The following is a 26,905-nucleotide window of genomic DNA, read 5'->3' on the forward strand; positions in this document are numbered from 1 at the left end:
GTGGACGACTGTGGGAAGGAAGGATCTCCTGTAGCGGTCTGTATTACGGCGGCTCTGCAAAAGCCTCTGACTGAAGACACGGTTGTATGACAGGCTCATGAAGAGGAGGTTAAAGGTTGTCTTATCATTGTCTTGATTTTGTGCAAAATCCCCAGAAAAGAACTATTGTCCAGGTGAACACCAAGGGACCAAAGATAACATTTAGAGCCAATCAGCACCCAGGAAAATGAATGCCACTCCAGGATTGGCTTCTTCGCGAGAATCAGCAGATAGCGTTACATCCACGTATTTCAACATCCCAAGCTGCATTTTCTTTTGACTATTTTAGACATCCATTTTCAAAACCGTCCAACGTAATTAAAGAAATAGGCTACAGTCTTAAATGCTTTAAACCTCACTTATTATTCATTGACCTTCTCCAGTAGATGATAACTATAATAACTTGTCCTAACCTCTCTTTTTTTTCATATTCAAACATCAGAAGCAGCCTCCTCGGGACTCTGGAAACGAGACGCACGTTAAACAAAAGATGCTGCCGAACACGGGAGCAACATTCGCCTCATTCGCCTCATTCGTGCCACGTTGCATCCCGTCAGACCGCGAACTGCTTGATCTGAAGGGGGTTAGCGGAGGAGCGAAGACTGAATCCCAAACAGGGTTACCTCACATGTAGAGAGTTACGAGAGAAAATGTTTAGTCCCCAGCCTGGGTGACGAAACGTCACTTAATAATTTATCACCTGTCAACTACTTTGCGTCGACTTGTAGAGGTTCCTCAAAGGTCACCTCAACTTTTCTTTTTTTTTAATTTGTCGTCACATGCAAGCTAATTACCTTGTGTTGATCCAGTCGTCACGCCTGGGGGAAATTAAAATCAACATGGCGGCCAGCACCTGAGCACATCCAAAATTCAGACGGTGCAACACACTCGGGTTATCCGTCCCGCTCCCCCCTCCCTCGGGCCACGCTCTCTTTGAACCCAAATTAATAGCCTTCCTCGCTGCCTTGCATGTAATTTGAACCCATTCCTTCATTCTGCAATTCGATCTTAATTGCTAACTCCTTCCATTTCGAGAGTTGTTAAGCTAACTGCTCGCATGAAGGATGAGTGTGTGTGTGGCAGTAAACACCAAATTACTTGGATCAGATGCCGTTCCCCTCGAGGACGCACAGGAAGTCCCGCTGCTGTCTCGGCAAAAACTGGGAGAAAAAAAAGAATAAATAAAAAAGCAGCGATGGCGCTGCGTACCTGCCACTTTGCTTTCTTTAGTTATGTTCTCACTCCAGAGTGTTTGATGCCTGCACTTTAAGAGAGTGATTGGGATCTTGATTCCCAGGCCCCCGGATGGTTTATATCTCGCGCCCTTCGTCTTGCCACACGTCCAGCATGAATCACTCTCATCCTCTCCTACTTTACTCTCCTTATCATCTGCGTTTTAATTTGCAGCGCCCGCGTCTGCTCTTCGAGCTCTGGTCAGGCGGGCTTTATGGTCGAACCCGACGTCTGCCTTCGAGAAAATATTCCGCTTCTCACCACAAGCCGTCAAATAATTTCCAGGATCCGACTGGGATTACCGTTGATCGAGTCCAACCAAAAACCCTGCCATCCGCCACTTCACACCTCTTCTGCGTGGCAAACTATTGACTCTAATGCAAAACGACCCCGGGCTTATTGCGTTTACGTGTCGTAAAACAATCTACTGCTTTTTCTGCTGGTGTCCAGTGGTCATAAATCATGAATACTCTGCTGCTTTTGAGGGTTTCTGCTTAACTCCTCCCAAAAATATCACTGCAGTGCTGGGAATCGATATCCCGGGTATCAATTATTTACTAAGATTTCAGCCTGAAAGTTGGCCAGTAGGTGTTGCTCCGAGAACTTAATGACCACAGGGAGAAAAAAAAAAAGAAGTCAATAAGTGTTAAAAAAACAAAAAAAACAAAAATAGCTTTAACAATGTGGCAAGACATTAACATTTCACTCAAATTGACTGAGGATATTCCCTCTACCAACCTGCGGAACCAATATAATGTATCATTTTACAGTGAAGGTAGAGCAATTTTTACCCGATCTGTTTCCTGACTATATTCTATGTTTCCATTCAGTACTTTCAGTATTTTCGTTCCACCATCAGTTCAGTTTAGAATCCTTCTGGATCTGGTCTCTTCGATATGCTTCACATTTCATGAAGTTGGGAGCAAAGGGTCAGAGGGAAACTGAGGAGAAAAGACACAGTCGTTTTCAGTTTACCCCTTTAAAAGTCACAACTAGCAGAAAAAGATCATAGGCTGCGAAGCGCATTGTACTACGAGGCGTTTATATGCTGCTAACGCATCTGTGTGGAATGACGGGTAGTTTCAGTACAGTGTAACGTCACAGTGGAAGTCTTTTCAACAGACCTGATCAGAAGAGGCGTCTGCATGTTTCTGAGCGCTGTGTGCATCTCGGTAAGGCAGAAGCTGTGTGTCCCGGGGCGGTGCCGGGTCTGGCACTGAGTGACGGGTTCCTGGGTGGCTCAGGGTTTGCTATGGCAAAAAAGAAGATTAACATTGCTGAAAACTTACTTAGTCGAGTTTAGGCTTTCTGAGTCAACGATTCATGCTTCAAAAATCAAGAAAAATGAGGATAAAATGGACAAGGTGAAATCATATAGCCGTTTATTTCTGTTTGCTCTCAGATTACCTGCTGTTACTTAAGTGTATGAGTGTAAGCACCAAAATGACATGATATTCAACATGAAAGATTTGGTTTGTGTTGTATTTGCAAACAAAAGTACCAGTGACTTGTGTTGTTAAAATTAAAAGTTATATAGCAAAATATGGGTGTTAGAGGAGTTTAAAATGGAATCTGATGTGATTTGAATAATTATATAAAGCAGAAATTATTAGCAACCTGCCATCACAGAAGTGGACCCCAAAGGTCTAGGGTAGTTTTAAATCTGATCTGATTTGGCTTCCTGGAGTTAAAGCAAAGCTACAAAATGTCTGGCGCTGCGGTTCCTGGTAGGGTAGAGCCCACTTTCGGTTTGGCTTCCTTGCTTTTACTACACAAACACAGCTAAAAGTACCTAATTGGTTGAGTGTCAGCAGGTTTTATTTTCGCCCATCTGTCTGTCACGTTGGCTTTCAGTCCACTCCTGATCCATTACATCATTTTCAGTTTGCATGTTTTGAAAAAGTTGCCGAAAAAGTGGCGGCGGCAGAGCGAGTCACAGGACCGGGCAAGAGACAATTCAGACAAGTATAATCAGACAATTAAAACGTTAGACTTCAGACTGCGATGTTGCGTTCCCAAGCGTAAATGGAAGCAAACGCTTCTGAGTGAGCGCTGTGAGAAGACCTGGAGCAGATTTGAAATTATTTGCCCTGAAAAACTCCCTGCTCAGCTGTGTGTGTGGCAGCAGAGAGAGGGGTTAAGGACTCCCGCTGGCACAACAAAGCTGTGATTTAGACTAATAAAACTTTATACTCTTATTGCTCAACAGCGTTTATGTTCAGTAGCAAAAGCAGAGTGTGTTCACTGGGCAGATTTTAGAGTATGTAGCACAGCTAGCTGTGACTGTGTGTGTTGTATCAGACCTCAGCTTCTTTCATTAAAAATCTGCTAGGCTCCATGTTCCTCCAGAGCAAAGGAGTCATTACATTTTTACACAGTGTCAGAATACCTGTAGGCATGGCATGACCTGTTCTGGTTACAGTTAGCAGTGCTAACAGCCATAGGATGCGGTCACGGCAGTGGTAGTTGTGTCAAAAGTTTCTCCGTAGTGTCACAACGACAGCCGTGGTAGAAAACCTATTAAGGCCTTGACGTACCGAAACCTGGACTATACCCAAAAATACCCACGGTATTTTTAGCTCTTTTGAGCCACAGAGATAAACAGTTATCACTGGAGCCTCAAAGAGGGCGATAATGCATTGGTTTACTTTGTGCGCTTTAAAGAGAAGAAGAACAGAGCAGAGGACAGATGAATTATTCATGAGGAGATAACCATAGCTCTCCCCACAGTGGCTGTCTCATAAACAAGCTTAGTTTTTGCTTTTCCTTTTTTATTTTGCTCATTGTTTCTCTAGTGTTATTGTCGTTCTCATTGCACACAGCCAGTGATGGCAAAACCCCCCACCCAAAAAAAAAAATTGCCACCCGCAGTGTTTCGATAGGACCAGGGTATGAATAGTTGTTAATTTTCTGACTCAACAAAACATAATAAAATTTATTTCTAAACTATTAAACAATAGAGGTCTTCACAGTGAATCATTGGATGTCCAGTTTGATAAATAATCCAATCCAGAGGCAACATCTGCATGTCTGTCAAAACTTTTGGTCACAGCTGTAGTTGCAGCGTTTCGGCATAAAAAGTGATCATAAAAACATGATGCAGGAATTTCCCGTAAAGCCCCCTGATGGCGACGGTGCTGGAGCGGTCCATCATGTTTTTGTGTCAAAAAATGTTACAAGTTGACAGGAAATGTAAAAATATTATTAAGTAATTATGCGTTATTGAAAAACCATATGGAGAACACCAACTATAATCTTAAAAAAAGACGAGGACAAAACTATTCAGTTGAAAGAAATATATTTTTTTTGCTCTTCAGGTAATTATTTAGGTGGTCAGCCAGGTAAGCTGTATTCTAACTAAATAAATTCAAAGAAATATTACCTGACATCTGTCTCACAGCGCACAAAGTTATATAATGTTATACGTGAAACGTCGCTCTGACGATGTGCTAGCTTGCATTCTGTCTTATCCAGCAGCCGCTCCACTAACATTGATTCCTCATTGTCTCCTTCACTGCCACTCAGACTTCAGAAAAAGAACGCGTCCAATGTCGTTTGATCTTTATCCATGACTTGTTGCTTTAGTTGACTAAGTTAAGAGTGTTGACAGGAAGAGACAGGCAGTCACTAAGCATTTCCATGGTTATAAAAAACAGACACCTAAGCTCAGACTTTTTATGTGTTTGCTTTGAAACGTTTCACCAATGATACTCTTTAACCCAACATCACTGCTACTGGTGCATGAAAAGCCTATTTTAAATAAACAAATGGCATCCAGCCTGGCGGGCTGCCAGGCTTATCATAATCCCTGATCAGGTGTGTTGTTTATACAGGGTGGGCCATAGGTTTCCATACATAGAAAAAAATAAACATTTTATAGTAGACATTTTATTTTTGTGGGACTCTGTGTAATCGCTGCTCGTCTTGGACCACTTTGTGGTTGATCTGCAACATTCCCAGTTTTCTGAAACTTGAAATTAGTTTAAGTTTTGCCACAGTGTCCTGTGTGTGTGTGTGACGCTCGTTCCATGTTTTCTGTTAAAGTTTCGTTCAACCACGCGACTGCTTCTCAATCCAGCCATCAGTATAAATTCGATTCTTTGCTCTTTTGTCAAACGCATCTTCGTGGGTATTTGACATATAAAAGAAATATACATTTTACATTCTCTTATGTATGAAAACTTATGGCCCACCCTGTACGATGTAGCTACTAGAAGAGACTTACAACTGCGAGGTTTTGCGATTTTGCTACTGATGTCTTCACCGCTGTTCCTCCGTCGTCAGGAAAACTGTTCATATTGACATTCTCACCAAAAAAAAGGAGGAGACAGCTGTTTTTTTGATGACAAGTCCTGAGGCTTTCAGGGATCCTTAGAATGAAACGGAAGAATTGTCGACAGAAAAGACAGAAGACGTCAGCCTGTTTCGTCCTCCCCAAAGCTACTCAAAAATCAGCCGAGGCAGCCCCACGCACTCTGGGGGTGGGGGGGAGCACATGTTCGTTCCAACCAAGTGCCCACGGATCGACTCGTGAATGCGGATGAGGAGGTTCTCCTTGGTAAACAGGCCTCGCTGTTCAGACCGACTGCAGGCACCTGGTGTTCACATGCTCCAATTTACATGCCAATTAACAACCACTGTTGGCTTAATCGTTCTCATTGCATAATTTAGATATTAATTCAGCGAGATCCTGCGTTCAGATAGAATCCACAAACACATCTCAGAAGAATTTGGCCACGTGTCACTTTGCGAATAAGTTTTTGTCTTTGTCTCTTTTTTTGGTGCAGTATATGCTGAGAGTGAATAATTCAGTTAAATGTTTGCGATAATTTTAAAATTGATGAGAATGAACAATTGAGGCAACAATCAATCAGTGCTGGTGTTTTGCTCCCACCCTCTTTTCTTCCCCCTCCCCCCCCCACAATTTGCTCGTATATATTCAAAGGAAAATATGTTGTTTGTTCATTGTGTGCTATCCTCACACCTACCTCGGCAGTCAGCCTGGGCTCCCAGTGGTTCGAATTGATTTTCATGGAGACCCAACATTGTGCAACTGCAGAAACAATCTTGAAACAATCCCAGCGGTATCCTGTTTGTATTCTACAAAGTTTTGCAACACACAGCTCCATGTGTTTTTATTTTTTTCCTTCTTCTTTGTGTTCGTATCCTCGGCCTCCATGGCTGCATTGTAGCAAATTTTGAGATCTATTTAGAGAAGTGAGGGCTCGTCTTGAACTCGGGACTCCGTGATTGTGTAAAAAGAAAAAAAAAAAAATCTGTTTCTACATGACATTTAAAGCAATTACTCAGTTCAGAAAACCAACGTATCTGCTACTTTTTGAGGCCAGTGAACTTCAATTTGGCATAAAAGGTTCCCTGAGACCTTGTTAAAGAATTTTTTTCAAGTTGTTTTGTCTTTCAAAAAGAAGGAAAGCAACTGATTTCTATAAAGTTGTTTTATTTTTCTTTCTTCTTCTCAAGCTGTTTGTGTTTGAAATTGTAAATTCGGTTTTCCATGTTTCTCAAAGGCGTCCCACAAGGCTCTTTCTTCGGTCCATTTTACTTTAGTACTGTATGTACGCCAGCAGTTGACCTTCTTTGTGTGGACAATGTGATATTTTTAATTTACGCAGAGAACACAGTTCTTTCTACTCAAATAAAAACCGTAGAAGAAGTAGCACACAGGTTAGCAGACGTATTAGCAACGGTTACATGCTGACTGAGCAGACATCACTCACTGCTAAATCTACCAAAGACTTTTATGAAAGCTGCAGTTCAAAACTAAATTCTGATAAATTTAGTTTTTCCTCATATAGAAGGAATACTACAAGTTTTTGTTTAAATTTCACTTTTAACTTTAGAACTGATATAAAAAATTTCTGTTCAGTTTGGACATATTGACCCAATACAAATCCTACAACCTCGAATGTAAGTATTTTTAAAGAACAAACATTATACTTTGGGACTAACTAGTTCTTTTTAGTTCCAGTGGTATTTTTAATTGCTCTGTTTCTTTTGTCTAACAGTCCACAGATGTAGGCTAAGAATATTAGGATGCCTAACAACATTATGTTGAGTGTCCGTGTTGGACATCTTCCATAAAAATGAAAGGAGCAATTACATTCAGTCATGCATGATCTAAAAGCCTAAATAAGACGATTATTGCCTTTATTTGAAATGGAATCAATTACTTACATGAGGCGCTATGGTTCCAGCATTATATTTTAAACCATTAATTTTGATAACGAGTGAATTGCTAAAGTCATCAGAGAGAAGTGTTAGATTAAAGTGTCACCTGTGCTGTCCTTCCGTTTAATTTTGCTTTTCCAAAGAGACGTAGAGTCCTTTACCCGGTTTATTGTAATGCTGCAAGCTAAAAAAAAAAAAAAAAAGGGAAAAAAAGTGTTTCCCTAATGCACATAATGCATTAGGATGATGGGGAGGTTTTACTTAATGTTCTGCTTCTAATTTACATAGTGGAGGGTATAAAAGCATATGAGCTTCGAAGCTGCAGCAGCTGAAAGGCATGCTGAATGCCATAATGCAGCTGATCCCCCTTTCCTGTTGTACAGTGGAGTTTTATTTTATTATTTTTTTTGTGTGTGTTTTCACAGATAGTTTTCCCAAAAGATGTGCCTTTCTTTGGATTCACTCGGCACTGCAGTGCTGCTGTCTCCCTTTCATCCCTCTCGTTTCCTCCTCCTCATCGCCCACCAGCTTTCTTTCTTCCTCAATAGCACTGATGCCTACATGTACTCTGCTCAGCTCCGCGCACTTCTCCAGTTTATGGCATCTGACCAGTGGGGGATATGTTGGTGGGGATATTTTTTATTTTATTTTTTCACCCCCCCTCTTCAAACTGCTGTCATACGGCCTAATTAATAATGCGCTAATCCTTTTAGAGCATCCATAGCCCACACCTTGGAGTTTATTTGGTGTGTGTTGGTGTAAATATTCAAGTGGCAGGAAACAAATGCTTTCATCTCAATAGCACACACACACACACATATATATATATATATATATATACATATATACATTTGTATGTGTAAGTGATTGAAGCATTCAGCTCTGCTTTGCTGTATGTTTATTTTTTCCACCCACTAAGTCTGGGAGCTCAGCTGGATTTTTTTATTTATATTTTTGCCTCATTGGTTCTGTTAAAGCTTTCCCTCTGCTAAGATGTGATGCAGGAATATGAAGCGTTTTGGAAATATGACGGTCCAATACGTTTGTGTCGTTTGTCTTGTTCTGCTTTGTTTCACGTTGAAGATGAAGGTGTTGTTTCATCAGCTTCGCATTCAGGTTCACATCCGCTTAAAAATGCGACTTTGCTTTTATATCGGATTGTTGCTCTGACTGAAAACGCTTTACGTTTTCTAAAGGTCGGTAACGACACGCTGCCACCAAACTCAGTTTCCTGATTAATCTTCTGATAAATCCATAAATAGTAGTCTAACACAAACCTGACGGCAGTTTAAGGGTAAAAATTGTTTTTGAGATTTTAGTTGAAGAAGTCCACTCTGAGGGTTTCGCCTTCAAATTCTAGGAATAAACAATGCGGATATAATTAATTACTGTGTTATATTGCCAAATAAGTATCGCCTTTTATCTTCAAGAAACTCTGTATTAAAGCTCAGAATGTGAATTCAACTCCAAACTGGAATAGTTGTTCTGATGCGCACCCTTTTGTCTGACTGGTCCTTTAGGTTTTTCATGTTTAAACAGTAAAATAAGTGAAAAGCCAGGATTCATTTTCCTCCAGCAAAGCATGGAAGATTACACGTCTTTAAACATTTTAAACACGTCCCTCCGATGTTCTGCTCTAGTTTTTTATTCTTTTGTCACTCCTGGTCCCGACAGGCCGACTTTGTCGTTGTGCAAATTTATTCGCGAGCATTTGGCCTCTGATTATCGAGCTGAAACACTGGCACGAATACAGTTACTCACTGAAACCACAACAAGGAGTCTTGTCATGTCCGTTTCATTTTGCTAATAAGGTTCGAGGTGTGCACACGTAGAATGAGCCAAATGAAATGTGGAGTAAAAAAAGTAACATCTAATGTTGGAGACCAGTTGACCGGACAGCGCGCTCGAGTGTCTCAGAACGGATCAAATGAAGCACAATGACGTACAGAACGATGATGAAAGTAAAGCCTCCTGATGCTCCTTGTTGGGATTTCTGATTTCTCTTAAACAAGTAAAGCATAAGAAGATATAGGAAGCTGTTTACAGCATCTTTTGCTAGCTATTGGCCCGGTTAGCATTGCTGACAGTAAACAGTGGGGAAACGGTGAATTAGAAAAAAAAATCTAAAGATTAATTTTTGTTTTTTTACCAAACAAATCACTGCTTTATTGCTGTCAAAGCATCGGCTGAGTGTTTCTAAGGGGGCGACACAGAGTTGCGTAAAATCATTTTGTGTGCACCAAATTCAATCTGCTGTTTCCTGACCTTAGGACAGCATCTGAAGATCAACAAATCACACTCTGTTCGCTGAGCAATATAAGGAAACTTAATTACAGAGACATAATTGGCTAAATATGAAAAGCAAGACTCCAATCAGCAGAACCACTCTTGGAAAAAAAAACAAAAAAACAGGCCGTTCCGAGGTAGCGACCTCTAATCTAGTTTTCGAGAGTGGAAATAAGGACGAATGCCCGTCCAAGTCATGCTGGAGTTTTACAGAGGAAAACAGAAAGTCAATATTTAATGAAGAATCCCAGCAGCAGCAGTATTCATGTGCATTATATCTGGGGAGGATACAAATGCACAGGAAGAGAAGTTGTCACACAAAGCAAGTTGTTTTTCTGTGGCTTTTCGGGTCAGAAACGGCGCAGCCTTAAGTGTTCACGGTAATACAATGTAGCTTTATAAAACTGAGGAAATGGCATATTGAAGGGATAAATCTGATGTTTTAAAGTGTGATGCTATAAAGTCAGCACTCATAGTTCCCCTATCTATAGGAGCGATATGCCGTTTTACCGTGGCTTTGTACAAAAGTTCAACAAAATTCATGTGTTGGAGGGCTAACAAACAGCTGCTCTTACATCATTTTTCAAAGCAAGTCAAACTCAAAATATTCACATTCTTAGGACACAACTTTACACTGGTGTATATTAATCATCTACACTTTCATGAGAGACTATGTTTAAATGTGTTACTCTTTTTTCTTTTTTTAGCCAAACAACACTGGCAATGTCACCCAAGGCTCTGCTTTCCTGTGGTTTCTTAGTGGCTTTTTGGAAATTATCCCACAATAGCTGATCAGAGAACATTTTCAGGTTGAGTCGTCTTAAATCGCTAAAACGAGTTTAGCTCGACCAGCTCTGAGTTCATGTTTCACTACAATATGATTCCCACTGCTGGTACGGAAACTATCACCAACTGCGTTTCCATTGCAAATATGCACCAAACTGTTGATATTCAGCAAATGTAAAAATAAAACACAGTTTCACAATTGCAGTGTTTCCATTAGATAAGAAACACAATTGAAATCACACACTGATACATTTTAAGTCCTTAAAAAACAACGTCCTCCTCCAACCACTTCCTGCCGTCTTCTCCGTCAGACTCCACTTTAGACGTTCACCGCCAGTCGTAACTTCCAGGTCGTCGATCACGTGACTGCTGTGATGCAGAAAAGGTGTTTTGTAATTGCATGTTTTGCGAAATACGCTAGAGCAAAAACTCGTTTTAATCGAAATAGGCGTGTTTCCATCAGGCTCATTCATTTCCGTAAACTGCACGATTATCTGGTCAATGGAAACGCAGCTACTGAATACAATGTCACAAAACCTCACTTTTAAAAAAAAGAACCTGCTCTGTCACTTTAATGGTTCACACCCAGTGCAGTGACGAATGGTTTCCCCGCTGCACTCTGTCCTGATTACATCCAGCACGTTGAAGCTGATGTCATACGTAAGATGTATTTTGAAGCCGGGGTGAGCTCTCCATCATCTCTTTAAGCTATTTGGTTAGCCGTGCAGTTTGTAGTGTTACGGCTTACATTGATGTATTATGAGCCCGGGGCTTCTTTAATGGAGGTGCCACGTAATTAATACAGAGCCCCACTTAAGCCCAGTGAGCAATCAGATGGAAACGCATCAGCATAACTCAAGATCTGGTATTCTGTTTTCATTAAAGTAGAATTGCGGGGACACGCATACACATCATAGGCATGCAGGAGTGGAAGCGTGGGCGCCTGAGCCGCTCAGCGCGTCGTTAGAGACGCTTTCATTCTCCTCTCAGGACCTCGGCCTTTTAGCAAATTGTCACCACTCCCTCGGTAGCGCAGGTGACCCCTCCCACCTCCGCCACCCGAGAACCATCCCTGAGAACTGGGAGCTAGGGGGTCGGAGGTCAGGCCGTATATAAACAGGTGTCAAGTGCCGCGATGGAGAGTCAGGAGACATATGAGACCCGGGATGGAAACCCAGCCGGGCTGCCGGGAGAGAAGAAAGGTAACGGATGACTCTGTCATGGCATCACTGTCAACGTGATGCCATGGTTTCGGGTTTTGCAAATTAAACCGTCTCGCGTGTGGGAGTTGACCTTTTCAAAACGTGGAAGCGTGTGCTTCCGTGAGATCACAGCCACGGGTTTTTTGAGTTAAATTATTGAACCAGTGTAACCGTCTCTATCTTCCTGGGTTTGATTCATTATAATATTAGCATGATAAAATTCAGTTTTTTTTTCCAACCTTATTCCTTTTTTTTATTTATTTATTTTTATTATAGCTTTCTCTCTTGCAAACCCCCAGCATGAGGTTGGTATTTCCCCCCCCCCTCAACACCGAGACCCTTAAGGGGTTTTGTGCTGTGTAATTACCACAATCTGACCCGACTGAACTAATTGGTTTTAGATGTGAACACTGCAATGTCCTTGTAGGTCTTACATTTATTTAACGGGAGAAAACAAGTTACTAGTCTATTATAACTACCCTTCAGACTATGAAACATCTAGTAGTTAAGCAGGCATCCAAAGAGAAAGATGTAATAAAAAAAAGACAAAACAAAAACAAAAAATTTAATCACAGTGAAACAAGCTCCTGCTGTTACTCCGACCTATTGCGATGAGCCACCAGCTATCATGTTTATGGAAAAGTTGATTCACTTCAAAGAAAAGACTAAAGTTACCTGAAGTGATGCTCAGTTACAGTCAAACTCCAGCTGCTTTCATATGAATTCAGACGAAAAGTACCAGAATTGGTTCTGCTGTTGTTTAATTGATCATCAGTAAGTGTGAGCGCCTCTATAAAAGCAGTTGTTATTTTCTTAGTTGCTCTGGAGCATGCAAGTGCGTGTTAACAAAATGCCAAAAAAAGGAAAGCAAATCGCTTAGAGGAGCAACCGCCGCTGCCCGTCAATCTGGTAAGGAGGTTGCGAGTTCATGTCCAAACAACATAAAATCCAAAATGTCCTCAACATTAAAGACAGCTGCCAGTTTTCTGACCATGTGAGCTTTCCAGAAAGTTCAGCAGCCGCAGGCCAGAATGGTAAATTCGCACAGAAGAAATGCAACGCAGTGTGCTCAGTGCATCAACATCTCACATGAACTTTTGGAGGGAATGTGAAGGATGATAACTTGGGCTTGTTTTACTTCAGCTATGCCAGATCTCTGTACCCTCCAGCCATTGAGTCTACCTTTGAATTTCTCCGTATACCAAAATGTTCTACATCCAAAGACATGGCCGACTCTCAAATGCATGAATTTAAAAGAAAAAAAAAACAACAACAAAAAAGCTGCTGAAATGTCTCCAAACCTCAGTGAAGTGATATTGTTTGGAAATGTGTCAAAACGGTGTGAGAGACTGATGGTTGTAATAAAAAAACAAAAAACCATCAAATAAAAAGAACCCACCACTTCAATTCATTGATTACTGAAAGTGGTTCTGAAACCTACTGAATAAATTGTTGATATCCCATAATTATACCTGTCACAATAAATCCAATCTTTTTGAGACTTGTTAGTGTTTTTATGAAATAATAGAGCATCCTCTGTTCGTGAATACTGCAGTAAATTCACATGTGCAGCCTCACTTCTTTAATTGACATGTTTTCTGTCCGCATTTATCCAAAATCCTCCCTTTCATCCCAGTGACAGCTCCTTGGCGTTGTGCTCTCTCCCCGTTACGTTTTTCTCCTTTACGGTCTACGCTGTATTCATCCTCGAGCGTTAAGCCCCAGAGATTCGGTTTCATCCTTTTAAAGAGTTTAGGTTTTTGGGGAGCTTTATTTTAGCGGTGGTCATTGTTTTTTTTATCATTATTTGGGGCTTATATGAGCTTTTGGAAAGCTGTAGCAAAATCTAAGTGGTTGTGACGTGTTTTGGGATTCAAACCCAGACCTTGTTACTGATTCAGTCAATTCCGATCAAAGCTTTCTGGAATGACACACACAAAAACATCCTGTAGTGTATAAAACTAATGTATGTGCACAAATAAAAACCAAATGACATGAATTATCTTATTTCTTGTTTACTCCTTTACGGCATAGATTATTGTTGACCAACGTTCTTCTCTTTCTCTTTTTTGCACACCTCATAACGTTGATGTTCCGCTGGGTTCATGAGAGGAAGCAGTCTGTGTTACTCAGCTCCGTAGTTAAAACAAGTTCTCAAAATATTTCAAGCAAATAGAAAATGATTACAAGAGTCACTACATCCAGCACTTATATACTGTTTAGGCCCCGCCTACTCAAGTTAAATTGACCAGAATGGGGGGGGGGGAAGGAAACAAAGTTAACTTGCACAATTTAAACATTAACAATTGTTTATTAATAATATCAGGTGGACATTTTATGTATTCAAATGCACAATTTACAAATCAGTGTTTTAAGCTTCAGTCAACCAGACTCCAGCTCTTATCACTGCACTTTCTAGAAAATAGCTGGGTTTGAGGCTGGCTTCCTCTTTAGCAGAGTCCCAAGATGGCTGCCACAACAGACACACCCTCAAGGTAACAGACATTTCTCTAACCCTCTAGAACTAGAATGAAGGTTAGAGAAAAACTTACTGCATCTTAACAGTTTACAAATTTTTTTAAATGTACTTTTACTACGCTGTACTTTGTATTTGAGTAATTTTATTGTCAAGTATCACTATTCTTACTTAAGATTTTCTACCCACTGAATTGAAAAGCAAATGTGTTTTAACCAAAAATTCACCAGACATAAACACACACACAACGTTTATGTTAAAGTTTTATAAGTTTTTATTGGAAAAAATTTTTTTTTTTTGCCTGATTTTGTTATTTTTTGTTACTTGTATGAATTATTGTAATTTTGGTCCTTAAAATACCAAGATTTACAGATAATCAGACGAACCAAATGTAAAGTTATGTAATTTTTACATATTAAATGATTGATAATTTGAGCGCTTACTCAGTACTTGAGTAGACTTTTTACCAAATACTTTTTTAGTCTTGCTCGAGTAATTTCTTGGATGGCTACTTTTTACTTTGAAGTAGTGCTACTCTTACTTTAGTACATTTTTGGGTACTCTACCCACCTCTGAGTACACATTATTTCAGTTGTATGTCAGTACTACTGCAATTCAGGGATCTGAAAGGGTATTAGTTTTGAAAAGTTACATGACCAGTCAAGGAAGGTCGAGTATAAATGTGTTGAACTGTTTTCTCCACTGGATCAGTAACGTTTGTACAAATCTGTGTTTATCTTTGTGATTTTATTTATTTTTTTTTTGGGTAGAGTATTTTTTTTCTTCTGGTCATTATAGATAATGTATCTGGTTACCTTTTGGCCTGTTGGTTCTTGTAGATTATCTGTCATCCTCCCACAGAAATCTGTGGCTTTTTGATGACAACTCACGCCTTCCTCCAACTCCTCCAACATAAAGTGTTTTCTTTTTCCCTACAAATATTGATAAATGTCCGACTGCCTCTACTTTCCAGGTAGTGATTAATTTAGGCTGACCTAACCCACTTCACTGTCGTAATTCATATAGAAACTGACTAGATTGAGAAACGATGCAACAAATTCTGCCCCAATCAGATTGCATGACAGGACTGTCTAATTAATGCGACTCCTACGAGCTACTTTTCAAAGTTATCTTCCGTTTGTGTGTGCTTTTTGTATTGCGTGTTTGACTGTATGACTAAAAAAAAGTTTGTTTAGCATCCGTTCTCTGCTGCAGCCTCATGCTGGAAAGCTGTGAGCCGCATAATTACCTGCTAATTAGACACGTTTCCTCTGCAGCCCACGAAGAGAGGCTGCTGGAGTGCACCGTGTGAACATTTGTGTGCTCCTCTGAGTCTGCATGCGTGTTTTATGTGAGCTGAACTCCTGTTGTTTTACAGCTCGCCTCTTCACCTACTTCCTCCTTAGTCTTCATTAGAGTGTGTGCTGCTTCTCTTCCCGGAATCTGGGCAGGAATTTTAAGGATTTGAGTTGCACAACTTGATCTTGAAAGCAACCACTGAAAACCAAACATAGGTCAAAAATAAGAAAAGGTTTTAGAACCAAACGCTACAATCAACACAATTGTGTAATTATATGCAAAGACACTCAGGATGTCAGAGATCGTTGATGAATCAGACAGCGGTGGCTGCGTTTCTATTACAAATATTCACAAAACTTTGTCTATATCAAGGTGCTAGGTCATTCATTCAGCAGCCCGTCATGTTTTTGAATTAAAAATATTTAAAGTTAGCAGGAAACTTGAAAATATCACTTGATCATCATGTGTTATTTAAAGATTGAAGATTAATACCTGAACACCAGCTATAAAGTCTTAAAAAATGCAAACATTTAAAAAAGACTTAAATAAATAAAAAATACTTAACCTGGTGGGGGCTCAAGAAAAGCCTGGTGGCCCACCAGGCTTATAATACAAAATAAGAGCTTGTTGCTCTTATTTTTGCCTCCTCTGCTATTTCTCCTGTCCTCCTCTAAAGAAATCAGCTCGCTTCGTCCACATCGCCGTCACAGACGGAGAAATGACGACTGTACAGTCCTGTCGTTCTGTCCCAAGCACACCAAAGCATCTGCCTTGTTGTTACCTATCAGTGTAAAGCAAATACTGTCACAACCCTGTCAGGCACGGAGAGGAAAAAAACGCTTTGAATGGAAACAAGGTTGAGGAATCTTACACATGCCATTAAAGAAAACTGGTTGTGTGTGTGTGTGCATGTGCGTGTGTGGGGGTGTGCGCGTGCGTGTGTGTGTGTCAGATTACGCTTGTTGCAGAGGATAAACCCTGACGTCACAGTGACACTGATGATTACAGGCATGTTGTTTTTCTATTTCTTTTTGAGTTTTTTTATTTTATTTTTTTTGTCTAAGTGGTCACTTCCTGCCACTCAACCCTAAACTCTCTCAGCTTAACTCCAGAGAAAATCCTCTTTACTTCATTTGTAAACCGTGGACTGTTAAGTGCTTCGGCATCAGTCTGGAGAACTGTGAGCTGGACGTTTAATTGAGAACGATTTCCATTAGCGCTCAGCTGCGTCTGAGCGTTCCTTGTTTTCCTGTCTTTCCCAGCTAACATGAAAAATACAAATGTAGTCATAGTTTTCTTCACTTTTTCCCAACATTTTCTCATGTTAGTACACAAACTTAATGCATTTTTTATTTTTTTTGGGTCGGGGTGAGGGGTAGGGGGGGGGATTTTATGAGACAGACCAAAACTAAATAGTGGATAATTGTGAAAGTGGAAGGAAATGAATACTAGGTTTTCATTTGCTACCCCGAAATGAAAAACCAGTGGAACCAGCTGCCTGCAGAAGTTTCTTAGCGAGCCAGTAGAGTCCACCTGCATGTGATTTATTGTCTGCATAAATACAGCTGCTCTATGAAGGTCTAAGAGGTTCATGTACCACACACTGCCCTGAACAAAAACACCACCATGGTTAACGTCAACATTACGTTGTGGCGGCAGAGTCGATGTTTGATGTTTGCTGCTGATTTTGATGATGGCGCTTGACAAAGTGTAATGTTTGTTAGTGGTTTCACAATCGGTGACAGTATGATGATGTTTTTTTGTTTTTTTTTAGAGATGTAAAGCATTTTGAACTGTCTCGTTGCTGAAATGTGCCGTACAAATAAACTTGACTGATTGATTGAAAACAAGAGGATCCTGGGAGAAAAGCTGTCAGAGGCAGAATAACATAACATGAGACTGGAGCCAAGGTTCAACGTTCAGCAGGAAAATAACACCAGACATACAGACAGAGCAACAGCTTAGAGCAGAGTAAGAAGTAATCTGCTATAAAGGTGTAGTTTAAGATTAGACGTAAGCATAAACAAGCATCTGTGGCAAATCAGGATATTTTATGTCATTAGATGCCCTCCTTTAAGAATGAGCTTTAGCTATTAGCAAAAAAAATAATGGCTCAAAAGGCTCAGTCTGGTGTTGTATTGCATGATACATATGCAAACAATAGATTTCAGACTTTTCATTTGCAAAACACTTTGGAAACCATGCATTTTTTTCACCAGACCTATTGCAGTCAAAGACGTTCTCTGTACCTGACAGAAATGTATGTGGACGCACGTACGCAAAGCAACCTTTTCTGCAAAATTTTAGCTTGGATGCGATAAAACTGTGAGAAGGTTTCAGAGCGATTCCTTTAAGGTCTGATGGGATTTTATATTCATAAAATCAAGCAGGGCGGCAGCGATCGATAACACGAGCTGAATTCTTAAGCATCGAGTTGGTTTTTATGAAGTAGTTCCAGTTTATTTAAAGTGTGGGAAATAAAATGTTTTAAGAGACAATGTCGGTTGTACCAAGGTTTTTCAGAAGAATCCCCCGTTTTATGGAGGCTGTTAAAGGTTTGGTGTTGGAGGCCCTTTAAGGACTTTATAGGTTAACTACCGTTTTTGAATGATAAGATTTCAGGCGGCGTTATAATTTGTTCCACAGGTTTTCGTTACTCCTTTCGTGCCGTTAAGCCTCAGCAGCGCCACAACCTCTCATCTCGGCAGCCGGCACAAGCCTCACCCAGAGCGGGGGGCGGCGAACCGTCGACAATAATCGATCCGTCCTTTTGTTCCTGTTTACTGTTCCTGGTGGAGGTTAGGGAAACGGCCGACATATCGCAGCGGCAGCCGATGGCTCAAGAGGGATCGCATGTCTGAGCGGCTCCTTCAGGTTGCCGTAGAAACCGAGCCAGGGCTATTTGTTCCAATTTGCTCTGTGGCATTGAGATCAAAAAGCTTGGAACCAATGCTAATATGCACTCCACCATATTAGCATCTGTGTTTGCAGGAGAAAAAACAAAAAAAACAAACCAAAACACACACACACAGTGGGGCATCTGCTCACCTCATTTACATCTATATTGTTCCCCTACAGTTCAGTGCTACGCAAGGCCTCCTACGTTTTTACAGGCTTTAATAAATGGTTTTGAACTTTCTGGTTTGTTATTATCCTCCTGGGCCTTTAGGCTTGATGTAAAGGCTACTGGCTGCTTCCTTGCCCCCCCCCAGCCCTGCAGCCCCCTCAACCCGGAGCAGGCTGCTGAGTTTAAAGAGCGTTCCTGCTCCGCCTTCCCTGCCCCATTGAAAAGTTGGCGGTTTGTTTACGAGAGCACCAGCTTCTTTGTGGCTTTGCGCTCCGCTCATAAGAAGGAGGCGAACAGCGCATTGAAGACTCACTCTTCTCCTCCTTCTCCCCCCCTCGCCCCTCTTCTTTCTCTCCAGAATCAATCTGAAAAGGACAGACGGACCCTCTCAGCCCCCCGGCCCCACACCCCAGTGATGCTTAGCCGGTGAGTACGCTCTACTTGTTTGCACTCAGAACTTTCTCCCTCCCTGTTACTTTTTAACGCTTTCCTTGTGCTTTCTGCTTTCAGTTTCTTTCCGCTATTCAGCTGACTTTTTCCTTCTTTTCTTGTCTTTTTTTTTCTCCCCCCCAAAGTTTGCTGGTAAACACCAAACTTCTCCCTGGACTTGGGTTGAAAATTATTCTGTTTTTCCTTCTCTTTTATGCAAATCACACCAATCTCTGAGGTCTTTGTAGTCGTAGGCCATCCAAGTTGGTGAAAACCCCCTTTTTTTAATGAATGGGGTCATTTGAAAAGCAGCGTGGAGAATAAGATACTGTATGGATGGAGGCTGAGTGTATGGGTAGAAGGGCTTCACGCAGGCTACTGAATTATAAGTCGATCGCTCAATCTCTCCATCCCTCAGCTACCTCCTTTATGCTCTGTGTGGGTTTTTGCTGCCTGCGCGTCCTCGTGTTGTGTCTGTTTGAGAGTTAATCAGTGAATCATTCCAGCTGCAGACAGCCTTGAGCCCGTTTGACGGTGAAATCATTATTCATGAGACGCAGGCGCGCACTCACCTTGCGAAATCACCTCCAGCAGAACAGACTGGAGCCGACATTTGTACATTTGAGTGCTGGTTTGCTTGATGTTCGCTGCACACAAAAATAAAAACAAACAATAAAATAAAATAGTCTCAACACCAGAGGATCAAAGTTTCCTGGTAGTAACAGGATCATTTACTTTTTGTTTGCAAATAAGAAAAGAATGCAGCCGAGTTTCATGAGGGGGATGATCAATGTTAGGGCACCAATGGATCCTCCTCTACTCTACACTTTTTATAAAAGTGAGTTATTTTAGCTGTAAATAAAGCGAGGAAAAACTCATCAGTGGATTTGAGCGTGGCCTTAATCATGCAACAGTTTTCGGTCCAGAAGGTGCTCAATAAGTAAAAAAGGCGACAAATTATCCTAAATTTATCAAATCTGAACAGCTGCTTTAATACTTATTTTTTTTAAGAAAGTGGGGTTGTGTGGTGTAGCTATGAGTAGTCAGCAGGTGAAATGTAGTAGGCAGCAAAGGGTGGTCTTCTCTTAGGGACAATAAGATCCCAATAAGTTTATCCAAACAATAATTAGATCGTTTTCCGTCCTTTGCGTGAAAAACTGTAGATGATTATTGGTATCCGCTGAACTCTAGAGGAATTATCCTTTTTTTTTAGATAAAAAAATAGCATGAGGAGCAGTAAATTATATGCCACATAGCATATTTCATTTTAATGATGTCATAATAATTATAACTCTTGAGCGACTTCTGTCCTTCCTTTTCTGAAAAGGACACAAATATGTAATTAGGGAGGCGAGAGGCTGTGATAAATTATGTTCAAATGAAATTAATATCTTCAGGGATGTATTTTTATAGTATTAAATCAAAATATCTGTTATTTTGATTGAAAATAAAGTCTAACATCCCTCGCTACCTGAAGCTGTATTTCCTGCTCCCACTGTTTACATTTAAAGCACTCTGCTAAGTCGGGAGGCTAACATTAGCGAACCCTTAGCGCAACACGTGTTTCAGTGCGGTCCCAGTTAATTATGTTCTCTTTTAAAAGTGTAGCTCTTTGCTTTTATAGCGGTAAAACTTAATGACCGGTGTGGTGAGCTCTTCTGTCTCTCCTGTCTGCGTCACATGGCTCAGACAGACAGGGATTCCCACTGAAATGCGTTTTACAATGTCTCCTCTAATTTATTTATTTTTTAATGGAAAATTTCAATAAATGCATATGCAGTGGGACCAAATGCCTTAATTAATGTTGCTTCTCTCATCAAAGGAGCTCATGCAAAGCTTGTCTTGAACGTCCTTTTTTCTTTTGCCCAGTGATGAAGCCAGATGGAGATTTTTGTAAAATCACCTTGTAATTTCTACAAAGTGCATTGAAAGACAAAAATGTACGACTGAAATAGCCAGCTAACCTTTTTTGATCGGCAGCTAAATAGTAACAGACATTTGCATCTTTTAGTGTTAACATTAATCACACATAAGTGTTTGCTCCAGACTTAAACCGTTACAACGATTCTACATTAACACTCACGTTTCCCTTCCTGTCGTTATGGGGTATAAAAGATTATGTGAATGTTGGCAAAACATTTTCCCAACATCTGTGGTTTAAAGATTATGAAAAATGAGAAAAAGGAAGAAAAATGGGACAAATGTTAACATTAAAAACTTTTTACAAAGTCCAAACCTGGTTTGCTCATCCATTGATGTTTGGGTTAAAATCAGATATTATTTTAAAGATGATCAGATGTCTGCTGCCTGCAAGGCATTCAACCAAGATTAATGTTAATTCTTCAACCAAACACTAAATGTTTCTATCTACTTTATTCTCTAGATATTAGAGAAATGGTAAATGTGTTTGATTAACAACAAAACTTTAGCTCATTTTTGTCCAGTGAAAAATGTATTTCTTCTCTCACTTTTTTTTATTTTATTTTATCTTTGTCACTCTTAAATTCTCCTTCTTTTCCCTCTTCTTAAAACCACACTAGGTGCCACACAAAGAAAACCTGGAATAACTGCTTGGCTCAATATTCAACTTTATAAGCAAAGAGACTTGGATAAAATTGCATCCATGTGTCACGATCCTTGAGTGTTTGGGTTTTCATTTTGATTTGTATTTGTGTTCATTATTATTATTATTGCTTTTGATATCTTGCCATATTTGGTGAATTATTCTTGCTTAAATTGTGTTGCTATATCAGATCCGCGTCCTGCTCAGTGTCATTGTTTTCCCCTTGACTTGTTGATTCTTTGAGTCTTGATTCAGCTGCTCTGTGTTAAATAGACTCTTTAACCTCACTTTGCCTGCTTGCACTCTCTCATAGACCTCATTGCTTCTGATTAGCTCATCTGGTTGCTTTGTCATATCCAAATATCCCTCAGCATATAAGCTCGCCTGTTCTCCTGGTTCTACACGATTTGCCGTAATCGAAGGAATTGTGAATTCGACTTTCTAGCAAAGAGTCCTAAAGGAAATGTTTGGCATTCAGTTGGAGCTAAAGCAGACTTTGATCATTCCCCTACCGAATCATTCAAGTACACCAGCAAATCTACGTCTGATTGGCTCAGAAAAAATGGCGACGGTTTGGTGTTTTGTAAAGTATACATGAGAGTCAGATTGAGATTCTGTTTGAGATGTTTTCATAGCCTGATAGTCCGGTAGACGTGGTTGTTCTGGGTATCGAATCTGCAACGTTTGTTTGTGCAGATCACTTTCACACTGCGCTGTCAGACGAATAAAATCCTTTAAAAGCCTTTTCATCCTCTCGCCTGTGGTGGCGCTGCACCAAGAACCGCTAAAGTAAACGACATGAAAACCTCTGAAGAAGACGCTGAGCGCAACTTCCTTCTTTTTTTTTTTTTTTTTTTTTTTTACAGTTGTAGTATTTCTCTTTAGTCTTTGGCAAAACACCGCAAGCCAATTACTTGTGTTAGCATTAGACTCATACGTTTGTTTTGGTTGTGTTTACCCAGAATGCCCAGCTCTAGCCATCGTCCACTTCTCCGGTCTGTCCACTTTGAGCCGCTCAAGCGTTTTTTTTTTTTTTGCCAACTCTGGTATTTGCGAACTTCCCATTGTTTTCCCCTCACTGCTCAGCGCTGTCCTCCCTCCACTCAACTCAATTTGTGGTCTAAAATTTCTTCATCTTATATGTGTCAGTGGAGCAGAGCGTTTCATCCTCTCTCTATCTCTCTCTCTCTGGCCACTCTGAAGAAAGAAAGAAAGAAAAAAAGCTCCACTCTGTTTGTGTTAGCTCCCTCTGCTCCTCTGGGAGGAGATCAGGAGCTCCTGACAACGTTGGCACCTCGTTCTCATTCGCCTACACTGTTGTTGATGTTTAGCTTGGGATGACAATAAGCCGGAAGAAAACAAGCCTCTTCCAGGCCAATGAGAGAAAAAGAGAGAGAGAGAGAGAGAGTTGGTGGACGGAGAGACCAATCAGAAAAAAAAAAATGGATGGAGAGGAAGGGTACTCATACCTGGAATGGGATTCTCTTTAGAGCATTCTGGTTTTGGCCTCTGAGGCCAAATTGAGGAAGCGTCATTATGCCTGGCAGATCGTCATGCTGCCTTTGTGGCCCAGCCATGGCACATTAGGGCGCCTTAAAACGTGGCCGAGCCATGGCTCATTCAGCTCACAAACAGGGGGCGGTGGGGTGGGAGGGGGGGCACTGGCAGAACCTTGGCCTTGCTCACACAAGACTCATTGACATTACACTGGGGCAGGGGAGACGAGATGGTGACTGCAGCAATGGTGATATGAGTAGAAGGGGTTGACTTCATATCGAGTTTAATCAGCCAAAATCACAGATACCACCGAGACGCTCATGGATATTTCACGGATCATGTTTTGTTTTGCCAAAGTATTCACATACTTTGGACATTTTGATATTCTATCAAACCGGTGTATTTTAGTGAGGCTGCATTTGATAGAACAGCACAAAATACTGTAAAATTTAATTTTTGCAAATTACATTTGAAAAACATTTGTGATTCAGTGCCACTGAGTCAGTCCTTTCAGTTCAATTACAATGAACAACTTTGCATATGCGATTTCTTTTCTTTTCTTTTCTTTTTTGGCGTATTCTCCTTTACAAAACAACTCAGGCTCAGTCAGACTGGATGCAAACCGTATCCAAACATCTGTCTTCAGGTGTTTCCACAGATCCTCGTCTGGCTTCAGCTCTGAACCGGGTCATTCCAACACGAATGTGCGCCAGGATGTACTAGTTCGAGTCCTAGAGTGCTGCTGACCTGGAACGTTTATCTTCATTCCTGCTCCAACATACCTGAACGAAATGGTTGCATTCCCTTTGCTAATTAGAAATGTATTTGGTTTGTTGCCATAATTAGACAAGGTTTAGGGGTTATTCCAAAAATCGTAACTAAATACATGAATAAATGAATGAAACCCAGTGACCATTCTCTTCCAATATTGTGCAAGTGTGCTCAATTTTCTGTGAATTACCACAAGATGGGAACTCCTGCAACTGCAGAGTCTCTCCGGCAGAAATGAGAGCAAAAAGAAAGAGGGGGAAAAAAAAACCCAAAAACATCTTTGTCCCACTTATCTTCATGTCAAATTTACACGGCGGGCCGACGAAAAGCAGGCTGTGGAATGCAAAACAGTCCGGCTTCGTCCTGCATTTTAAAAGGCGTTAAACCAACAAGGATTTGATTTGTTCCAGAAACAACCAATGATTCATGGCTACCTTTCAGTGCTAAAAGGATTAGCCTGTCACTTCTTATTTCCATTTGTGTAAAAAAAAAAAAAAAAAAAGTAGCATTTTTTCCAAATGCCGGGTTGTGTGTTCTGTAACGCGGAACTAAGCTTTTATTTTTCTAATATCATGTAACACCGTCTGCACATTTTGGAGATGGTGCTATGCTAATATGACCAGTGTATTTTGCTCATGTTATAATCAGAATGTACTGTATCATATGCCTTTTACTTTGCATGGGAGTAAAACTGCAAGAACTACATTCGTGTATCGCTACAAGTAGCGAGTAATGAACTCCCGAAGCAAGTTGTTTCCTCTTTTTTCCCCCCTTCCTTGTTTGTACCTCTGTGGACTTTACAAAACCTATTTGGGTAAAAAAGGCTGTTGTTTTCCTTTTGTATGAGGAATTTCTGGAATCCCTCTTGTAGAAGTCCAATATTTTAAAAAGAAAGGCGAGTTAATGTCGTAGATTTTTACTGCTATTTGTGGATTCTACTTGAGGTTAAATGCAAGTGAAAGCGAACAGAAATGGCCTGGATTGTCTGCTCTGGCTTTCTATTACCTACAAAATGCATTTATGTGTCTGAGGTGGGAAAAGAGAAGAGTCTCATTTGATCTAGCAAAAAATTAAGAAACGGTCTTATAAGTCGTTTTTGACCTAAGCCAACATGGAGAATCCTGACCAGACTAACGACATCTCCTTCGAAGAGTTTGTATTAAGGTAACCATAGAGATTTAGGAAACATCTAAGCTCTCTTTGGCTCTATATAGAGGTCCTCCACCTTTGTTAATGTTTAACTACTTCCAACGTTTTGGATTGAAGGTAAAGCCCATGAATTACAACTGGAGTAATTCACGGTTTGAGGAATTACTCATTTCCAAAAGATTTAGGAAAGAAAACAAATCTGAGATACTCTTATTTGGTGCGTTTTTAAAGCAAATAGAATATGTTGGTTATAATAGCCAAAGCAAAGAAATATAAACATCAACACATCGGATGAAATTTTCAACAATTTCTCAGAATGTTTGCTCTTTTTGCCGTTCTGCTCTTTGTATGGTGTCACAAATGTAACAGGTTGATATTAGTTGGTCAGTTAGTCAGGCTCTCTGCTCTAGAAGTCAGTCTGTTGCTGATTGCATCTCGGTGTTACTACCTTTAGTTTCTGTCTGTTTGTTTTTGAGACTAAAACCATTTCTTGTTGGTCCAATTAGTCTATGATGAAAGAGTGTAGGTAGGGATGATGGAAGGCAAATTTCATAAAAAAAAACAAACCATCTGACAGAAGCCTTGACGAAAGTGTACTTTTGTGCAAGTTCTGCAAAAAAAAAAAACAGAGTTTCCAAACCACTGAAGCATGTCAACCCCACTACTGTACCATCTATATGCAAAGCAGATGAGGAAACCCTGTGTAACGGGGCCTTGAATTTGCACAGAGCAGAATCCGCCATCAGCGAGGTTGACCCCCCGGTGCGGTGGCTGCTCGGCAGAGCGGGGACCCCCACACACCTGTCTGTCCTGGGTCGCGAGAATCTGATTAGCCGTGCCACTTCTGTTCTCACTTACAGGTCACATAAAGTAAAGAGAGAGCTGCCTTGAGTTCTGACAAATGTTAACAGACCAGTTTGTCTAGGCAACTGCCTGAAAGAGAGAGGGGGAGTGCTGTCAACCTAATGTGTTTGTTAAATTTTGCACTGAAATGTTCAGTGATCAAACTGTTTGCAGTTTGTAACAAGAATGAAGTTGATCTGCTTATCATAACATAAACAGATGAATAGGCAGCTTACCCTTTTGACGACACGAAGAAAGGTGCAGATGTTCACTAGGCTGTAAGAAGCGCTCCGGTCCGCTCCCATCAGTCACAGCATCCCAGACGATTTGCACCCGACTCACCCTGCTGTTACATCAAGCTACAAAACGGAGCTGGAAGACGCTGAGCAAAAGCTAAAAACGGGAATTTACACTGCTAACTCAAATTATGGTCTAAACCAAAATTAGCAAATTATTATGGAGGCTGTACCTCGAGCTTGAACCTATAATTAAAGTTTATTAGTCAGGCCTGATCGGGCCAGATATATTTTTAGATTTTTTACATTTTTCAGGCATACCTGTCAAGTCAAGTAAAGAAATGGGAAACTACCATTTCTTTACACCCTTTGCCCCCGAATGAGTATTTTCCCGTAAATATCCTATATTACGCCTCTCTCACCCCCTCTCAGTTTCTACCTCCCCGCCCTCTGACTGTGGCACCGGACGGCAACGATTTCCCTTATTCTCAAATCCAAAACTTGCCATTGCCTGAGTAATTGCAGTTGCCTTTCAGCCTATAGAGACATCAGGAGTGGATACACTTGGCATGAAAGCGTTAAATACAGTTTTCATCGAGCGTCTAAAACTTCCAAGAGGAATGCGATCTATAACGTCAAACGCAAGAGAGGAAAACCAAAGCGGAAAGCTGCTGAAAACCCAGCAAAAACTCTTAGCGTGCGAAATACTTGTTCTTGGCACGTCGCCTTTTATTTATCATCGAATCAACTGGGAGCTTTACTTCAGGGATTGATGTCGCCTTCATTTTATTTCTCCGTCCGCGATAGGAGGGAGATTTCATTACTTTTCCAACATTGTTT

The 26,905-nt window shown here is 40.7% G+C and overlaps 1 protein-coding gene across 3 annotated transcripts in view; it reads left to right on the forward strand.

Moving 5' to 3' along the window:
* sema5ba (sema domain, seven thrombospondin repeats (type 1 and type 1-like), transmembrane domain (TM) and short cytoplasmic domain, (semaphorin) 5Ba) overlaps positions 1 to 26,905 on the forward strand; it is a 221,888-nt gene that overhangs the window by 23,738 nt on the left and 171,245 nt on the right. For all 3 annotated transcript variants that reach the window (XM_081600568.1, XM_081600572.1, XM_081600576.1), the window contains one exon: positions 18,936 to 19,003. The gene's annotated coding sequence lies outside the window, so the exon portion shown is untranslated. The remainder of the gene's footprint in view (positions 1 to 18,935; positions 19,004 to 26,905) is intronic.

The sequence above is a fragment of the Poecilia reticulata genome, chromosome 2, assembly GCF_904066995.2.
Source record: "Poecilia reticulata chromosome 2, P_reticulata-male-v2, whole genome shotgun sequence".
NCBI classification, from domain to species: domain Eukaryota; kingdom Metazoa; phylum Chordata; class Actinopteri; order Cyprinodontiformes; family Poeciliidae; genus Poecilia; species Poecilia reticulata.